Genomic DNA, 7500 nt, shown 5'->3' with positions numbered 1-7500 from the left:
AGACTTTGTATTTTTATTTTTCATCATCAAGTACACCGCCAGGTGACACTTTGTGATTTTTTTTGTTCATAAATACACATGTATATATATATATATATATTTGACACTTTGTCATTTTGTCTGTTCTTTTCGCCACAGGCCAAGTTTATTAAACCAGGGTTACCACCGGTCTGGACCCTGGCCGATATTTCAGACCGACAACGGAGTTCGGAAAGCCCGCACAAATTCATCTTAAATCCTCATATAGGACTTCCGAGAGCTCTTTGAAAGGTATTCTATTTGAAAACGCTTACCACCCTCAAAGTCGCACTTTTCTGGGCATTTTTAAAGTGTGACCGTTGTCTGAAAATGTTCTGAAAATCGTGTCCCCGAAAATCTCCGGGTACCCCGCCAACCTCCCCTGCCAACAATTGCAACCGTAAGGTCGGGCGGTAGGCCTACCGTCCAGGAGGCCCCAAAGCCCGCAAAACGCCATTTTGCCATTTTCTCATCGGGACTTCCGAGGGGAACTCATTAACGAGCTCCAGGAGTGGTATGCCAGAAATTGCAACTTGACCCGTCGCCGGGCACACCCGCTACTCTCTGCGGGAATACCCCCACCGGGTGCCGGGTAAAGGCCTCGGATCTGACCTCATGGACTTCCGTCTGCGCACGGATTTTGCTCTCGCGGGCCCAAGAGCCACTTTCCACGGCCTACCAACGCAATCCGAAGTGCATTGGCCAACCATTACAACGGGAAACACTTTGCCTCTCCACCAGAGACTAAGTCCAATTGGTTAACCATTTCTCAGGAAAACACTTTGCCTCTCTGCCAGAGACTTAAGTCCAATTGGTTAACCATTTCTCATGGCCGCAATTTGCCTGCCGTTCAGAGACCAAGTCCAATTGGTTAACCATTTCTCTTGAAAACACTTTGCCTCTCCGCCAGAGACTAAGTCCAATTGGTTAACCATTTCTCAGGAAAACGCTTTGCCTCTCTGCCAGAGACTAAGTCCAATTGGTTAACCATTTCTCTTGAAAACACTTTGCCTCTCTGCCAGAGACTAAGTCCAATTGGTTATCCATTTCTCGTGAAAACACTTTGCCTCTCTGCCAGAGACTAAGTCCAATTGGTTAACCATTTCTCAGGAAAACACTTTGCCTCTCTGCCAGAGACTAAGTCCAATTGGTTAACCATTTCTCGTGAAAACACTTTGTCTCTCCGCCAGAGACTAAGTCCAATTGGTTAATCATTTCTCAAGGCCACAATTTGCCTGCCGTTCAGAGACCAAGTCCAATTGGTTAACCATTTCTCTTGAAATCACTTTGCCTCTCTGCCAGAGACTAAGTCCAATTGGTTAACCATTTCTCTTGAAAACACTTTGCCTCTCTGCCAGAGACTAAGTCCATTTGGTTAACCATTTCTCTTGAAAACACTTTGTCTCTCCGCCAGAGACTAAGTCCAATTGGTTAACCATTTCTCGTGAAAACACTTTGTCTCTCCGCCAGAGACTAAGTCCAATTGGTTAACCATTTCTCTGGAAAACACTTTGCCTCTCTGCCAGAGACTAAGTCCAATTGGTTAACCATTTCTCAGGAAAACACTTTGCCTCTCTGCCAGAGACTAAGTCCCATTGGTTAACCATTTCTCGTGAAAACACTTTGTCTCTCCGCCAGAGACTAAGTCCAATTGGTTAATCATTTCTCAAGGCCACAATTTGCCTGCCGTTCAGAGACCAAGTCCAAATTGGTTACCCATTTCTCTTGAAAACACTTTGCCTCTCTGCCAGAGACTAAGTCCAATTGGTTAACCATTTCTCTTGAAAACACTTTGCCTCTCTGCCAGAGACCAAGTCCAATTGGTTAACCATTTCTCGTGAAAACACTTTGCCTCTCTGCCAGAGACTAAGTCCAATTGGTTATCCATTTCTCTTGAAAACACTTTGTCTCTCCGCCAGAGACGAAGTCCAATTGGTTAACCATTTCTCTTGAAAACACTTTGCCTCTCTGCCAGAGACTAAGTCCAATTGGTTAACCATTTCTCGTGAAAACACTTTGCCTCTCTGCCAGAGACTAAGTCCAATTGGTTAATCATTTCTCTTGAAAACACTTTGCCTCTCTGCCAGAGACTAAGTCCAATTGGTTAACCATTTCTCGTGAGAACACTTTGCCTCTCTGCCAGAGACTAAGTCCAATTGGTTCACCATTTCTCTTGAAAACACTTTGTCTCTCCGCCAGAGACTAAGTCCAATTGGTTAACCATTTCTCTGGAAAACACTTTGCCTCTCTGCCAGAGACTAAGTCCAATTGGTTAACCATTTCTCTTGAAAACACTTTGCCTCTCTGCCAGAGACTAAGTCCAATTGGTTAACCATTTCTCGTGAAAACACTTTGCCTCTCTGCCAGAGACTAAGTCCAATTGGTTAACCATTTCTCAGTGGCACACCGAGGGCAATCTGTAACGTCTCGCGGGCCCGGGGGCCCCTTTGCACGGCCTGCCAATGCAATCCGAGGCGCACTGTCCTTCGTTTGGTTAACCATTTCTCAGGGGCACACCGAGGGCACCCTGCATTGTCTCGCGGGCCCGGAGGCCACTTTGCACGGCCTGCCAATGCAATCCGAGGTGCTTCGCCCTTGGCCGCCTTCCCGGCCGGCTTCGGGACGTTTCGGGGGCTCTCACCGGGGCAAATCCGGTCCCCCGGGCGATTAGGAGGCCTCCCCGGGCAGGCCCGGGCTTCAGGCCGCCGCTTTTCCATCCCGGCCGAAAGAGGCGAAAAATGCCGAAAATGGCCAAAAATGGCCGCCGGCAGGGCCTGTCGGTCGGTTTGGCGGCAGCCTGGGTCGGTCCCTGCAGACCTGGAGGCTCGAGAAGGTTTTTGGCGATGTCGACCGATTCTCGATTTGCCACCTCCTACTATTCTGCAGGTACCCCGCCAACCTCCCCTGCCAACAATTCCAACCGTAAGGTCGGGCGGTAGTCCTACCGTCCAGGAGGCCCCAAAGCCCGCAAAACGCCATTTTGCCCTTTCCTCATCGGGACTTCCGAGGGGAACTCATTAACCAGCTCCAGGAGTGGCATGCCAGAAAATGCAACTTGACCCGTCGCCGGGCAGATTCGCTACTCTCTGCGGGAATACCCCCACCGGGTGCCGGGTAAAGGCCTCGGATCTGACCTCATGGACTTCCGTCTGTGCACGGATTTTGCTCTCGCGGGCCCAAGAGCCACTTTGCCCGGCCTGCCAATGCAACCCGAGGTCCATTGTCCTCATTGGTTAACCATTTCTCGTGAAAACACTTTGCCTCTCTGCCAGAGACGAAGTCCAATTGGTTAACCATTTCTCAGGGGCTCACCGAGGGCAATCTGTAACGTCTCGCGGGCCCGGGGGCCCCTTTGCACGGCCTGCCAATGCAATCCGAGGCGCACTGTCCTTCGTTTGGTTAACCATTTCTCAGGGGCACACCGAGGGCACCCTGCATTGTCTCGCGGGCCCGGAGGCCACTTTGCACGGCCTGCGAATGCAATCCGAGGTGCTTCGTCCTTGGCCGCCTTCCCGGCCGGCTTCGGGACGTTTCCGGGGCTCTCACCGGGGCAAATCCGGTCCCCCGGGCGATTAGGAGGCCTCCCCGGGCAGGCCCGGGCTTCAGGCCGCCGCTTTTCCATCCCGGCCGAAAGAGGCGAAAAATGCCGAAAATGGCCAAAAATGGCCGCCGGCAGGGCCTGTCGGTCGGTTTGGCGGCAGCCTGGGTCGGTCCCTGCAGACCTGGAGGCTCGAGAAGGTTTTTGGCGATGTCGACCGATTCTCGATTTGCCACCTCCTACTATTCTGCAGGTACCCCGCCAACCTCCCCTGCCGACAATTCCAACCGTAAGGTCGGGCGGTAGTCCTACCGACGAAGAGGCCCCAAAGCCCGCAAAACGCCATTTTGCCCTTTCCTCATCGGGACTTCCGAGGGGAACTCATGAACCAGCTCCAGGAGTGGCATGCCAGAAATTGCAACTTGACCCGTCGCCGGGCGCACTCGCTGCTCTTTGCGGGAATACCCCCACCGGGCGCCGGGTAAGAGCCTCGGATCTGACCTCATGGGCTTCCGTCCTCGCACGGATTTTGCTCTCCCGGGCCCAGGGGCCACTTTCCCCGGCCTTGCGAAGGCAATCGGAGGTGCTTCGCCCTCGAAACCGCCTTCCCGGCCGGCTTCGGGACGTTTCCGGGGCAAATCCGGTCCCGCGGGCGAAGGGGAGCCTTCCCCGGGCACGCCCGGGCTTCAGGCCGCCGCTTTCCGTGACCTACCGAAAGACGCGAAAAATGCCGAAAATGGCCAAAAATGGCCGCCCGGCACGGCCTCGCGGTCGGTTTGGGGGCAGCCTGGGTCGGTCCCTGCAGACCTGGAGGCTCGAGAAGGCACTTGGCGATGTCGACCGATTCTCGATTTGCCACCTCCTACTATTCTGCAGGTACCCCGCCAACCTCCCCAGCCAACAAATCGCAAATGCCGATCGGCGGGTGACCGTCCGGTAGTCATGCCGACGAAGAGGCACCTAGGCCCCGCAAACGCTTCCAAATCCGACCCCATCCCGGACCGGTTCTTTTTTAAAAAAGGCTCCCAGGATTCCGGATTTTTTCCTGCCGCACTCGGGACCACCCGACGGACACGAAACCGGGAACCTTTCCCCGGTCCGACCCTCCTCGGCCCGGCCAGCCGACGCCGAAGCGGCCGACTGGTTAATGATTTCACCCTGCTCCGACGTGACGCGTTTTCCAACCGCGCATGCGCGGCTCTGCCACCCGAACCGCCCCCTCACGTGGGGGCTCTGGGTCCGCCCCCCGGCAGCCATTTCCTCCTGCCGGTCCGTTATTTTACGCCGTTTTTCGCCCTCCAGCCCTGCCGGAATGCTGCCTGCTCGCTGGTTAACCATTTCGCTCCCTGCACTTCGGCTTCTGCCCTGCTGGGGAAGCCCGCTGCTGCCTCTAACCGTACTCACGGGCGGGCGGCTCTCCTGCGCGGCCTCCGGCCACGCCCCCTCACCTGGTTTGCTGGGAACCCGCCCCCGGCAGCCTGTTACTCGTGCCGGTTCGGTCTTATCGGCCCTTTTTGCACCTTCCCTGCCTGCTGGCATGCTTCGGCTCACCGGTCAACCGGTTCCCCGTTCTCCACTTAGACTTTTGAGCTGCGGGGCTGGTCTGCCGCGAACTGCACCCGTATTACGGGGCGGGCGGCTCTACTGCCCGTACGGCTGCCCTGCCTGTTAACTGGTTAACCGTTTCCCCGTCCACTACTTCGTCCCTGGACCTGCCGGTGTGTTCTGCAGCTAACTGCACCCGTATTACGGGGCGGGACGCTCCGCTTACCGGCCGGCTGCCATGCCTGCTTAACTGGTCAACCATTTACTCACATATACTTAGCCCCTGGAGCTGCTGGGCTGGTCGGCGACCTAACTGCACCCTTGTTGCCGGGAGGTCGGCACTAATTGCCGGCCGGCCGGCTGCCCTGCCTGCTAACTGGTAAACCCTTTACCCACATGTACTTAGCCCCTGGATACTGATGGGCTGTTCTGCACCTAACTGCACCCTGATTAGCGGGCGGGCGGCTGTAATTACCGGCCGGCTGCCCTGCCTGCTAACTGGTTAACCATTTACCCACATGTACTTAGCCCCTGGAAACTGATGGGCTGTTCTGCAACTCACTGCACCCTTACTGGCGGGCGGACAGGCGGCCGGCTCTAATTACCGGCCGGCCGGCTGCCCTGCCTTGCTAACTGGTTAACCATTTACCCACATGTACTTAGCCCCTGGAAACTGATGGGCTGTTCTGCACCTAACTGCACCCTTATTAGCGGGCGGGCGGCTGTAATTACCGGCCGGCTGCCCTGCCTGCTAACTGGTTAACCTTTTACCCACATGTACTTAGCCCCTGGAAACTGATGGGCTGTTCTGCACCAAACTGCACCCTTATTAGCGGGCGGGCGGGCGGCTCTAATTGCCGGCCGGCTGCTCTGCCTGCTAACTGGTTAACCATTGACCCACATGTACTTAGCCCCTGGAGCTGATGGGCTGTTCTGCACCTAACTGCACCTTGATTAGCGGGCGGGCGGCTCTAATTGCCGGCCGGCTGCTCTGCCTGCTAACTGGTTCACCATTTACCCACATGTACTTAGCCCCTGGAAACTGATGGGCTGTTCTGCACCTAACTGCACCTTGATTAGCGGGCGGGCGGCTCTAATTGCCGGCCGGCTGCTCTGCCTGCTAACTGGTTCACCATTTACCCACATGTACTTAGCCCCTGGAAACTGATGGGCTGTTCTGCAACTCACTGCACCCTTACTGGCGGGCGGACAGGCGGCCGGCTCTAATTACCGGCCGGCCGGCTGCCCTGCCTTGCTAACTGGTTAACCATTTACCCACATGTACTTAGCCCCTGGAAACTGATGGGCTGTTCTGCACCTAACTGCACCCTTATTAGCGGGCGGGCGGCTGTAATTACCGGCCGGCTGCCCTGCCTGCTAACTGGTTAACCTTTTACCCACATGTACTTAGCCCCTGGAAACTGATGGGCTGTTCTGCACCAAACTGCACCCTTATTAGCGGGCGGGCGGGCGGCTCTAATTGCCGGCCGGCTGCTCTGCCTGCTAACTGGTTAACCATTGACCCACATGTACTTAGCCCCTGGAGCTGATGGGCTGTTCTGCACCTAACTGCACCTTGATTAGCGGGCGGGCGGCTCTAATTGCCGGCCGGCTGCTCTGCCTGCTAACTGGTTCACCATTTACCCACATGTACTTAGCCCCTGGAAACTGATGGGCTGTTCTGCACCTAACTGCACCTTGATTAGCGGGCGGGCGGCTCTAATTGCCGGCCGGCTGCTCTGCCTGCTAACTGGTTCACCATTTACCCACATGTACTTAGCCCCTGGAAACTGATGGGCTGTTCTGCACCTAACTGCACCCTGATTCGCGGGCGGGCGGCTCTAATTGCCGGCCGGCTGCTCTGCCTGCTAACTGGTTAACCATTTACCCACATGTACTTAGCCCCTGGAAACTGATGGGCTGTTCTGCACCTAACTGCACCCTGATTAGCGGGCGGGCGGCTCTAATTGCCGGCCGGCTGCTCTGCCTGCTAACTGGTTAACCATTTACCCACATGTACTTAGCCCCTGGAAACTGATGGGCTGTTCTGCACCTAACTGCACCCTTATTAGCGGGCGGGCGGCTGTAATTACCGGCCGGCTGCCCTGCCTGCTAACTGGTTCATCATTTACCCACATGTACTTAGCCCCTGGAGCCGCTGGGCTGGTCTGCACCTAACTGCACCCTTATTAGCGGGCGGACAGGCGGCCGGCTCTAATTACCGGCCGGCCGGCTGCCCTGCCTGCTAACTGGTTCACCATTTACCCACATGTCCTTAGCCCCTGGAAGCTGATGGGCTGTTCTGCACCTAACTGCACCCTTATTAGCGGGCGGGCGGCTGTAATTACCGGCCGGCTGCCCTGCCTGCTAACTGGTTAACCATTTACCCACATGTACTT

The sequence above is a fragment of the Cetorhinus maximus genome, unplaced genomic scaffold (genome assembly GCF_964194155.1).
Source record: "Cetorhinus maximus unplaced genomic scaffold, sCetMax3.hap1.1 HAP1_SCAFFOLD_2988, whole genome shotgun sequence".
In the NCBI taxonomy this organism is placed as follows: Eukaryota; Metazoa; Chordata; class Chondrichthyes; order Lamniformes; family Cetorhinidae; genus Cetorhinus; species Cetorhinus maximus.
Note: the sequence above shows the minus strand (reverse complement) of the source record.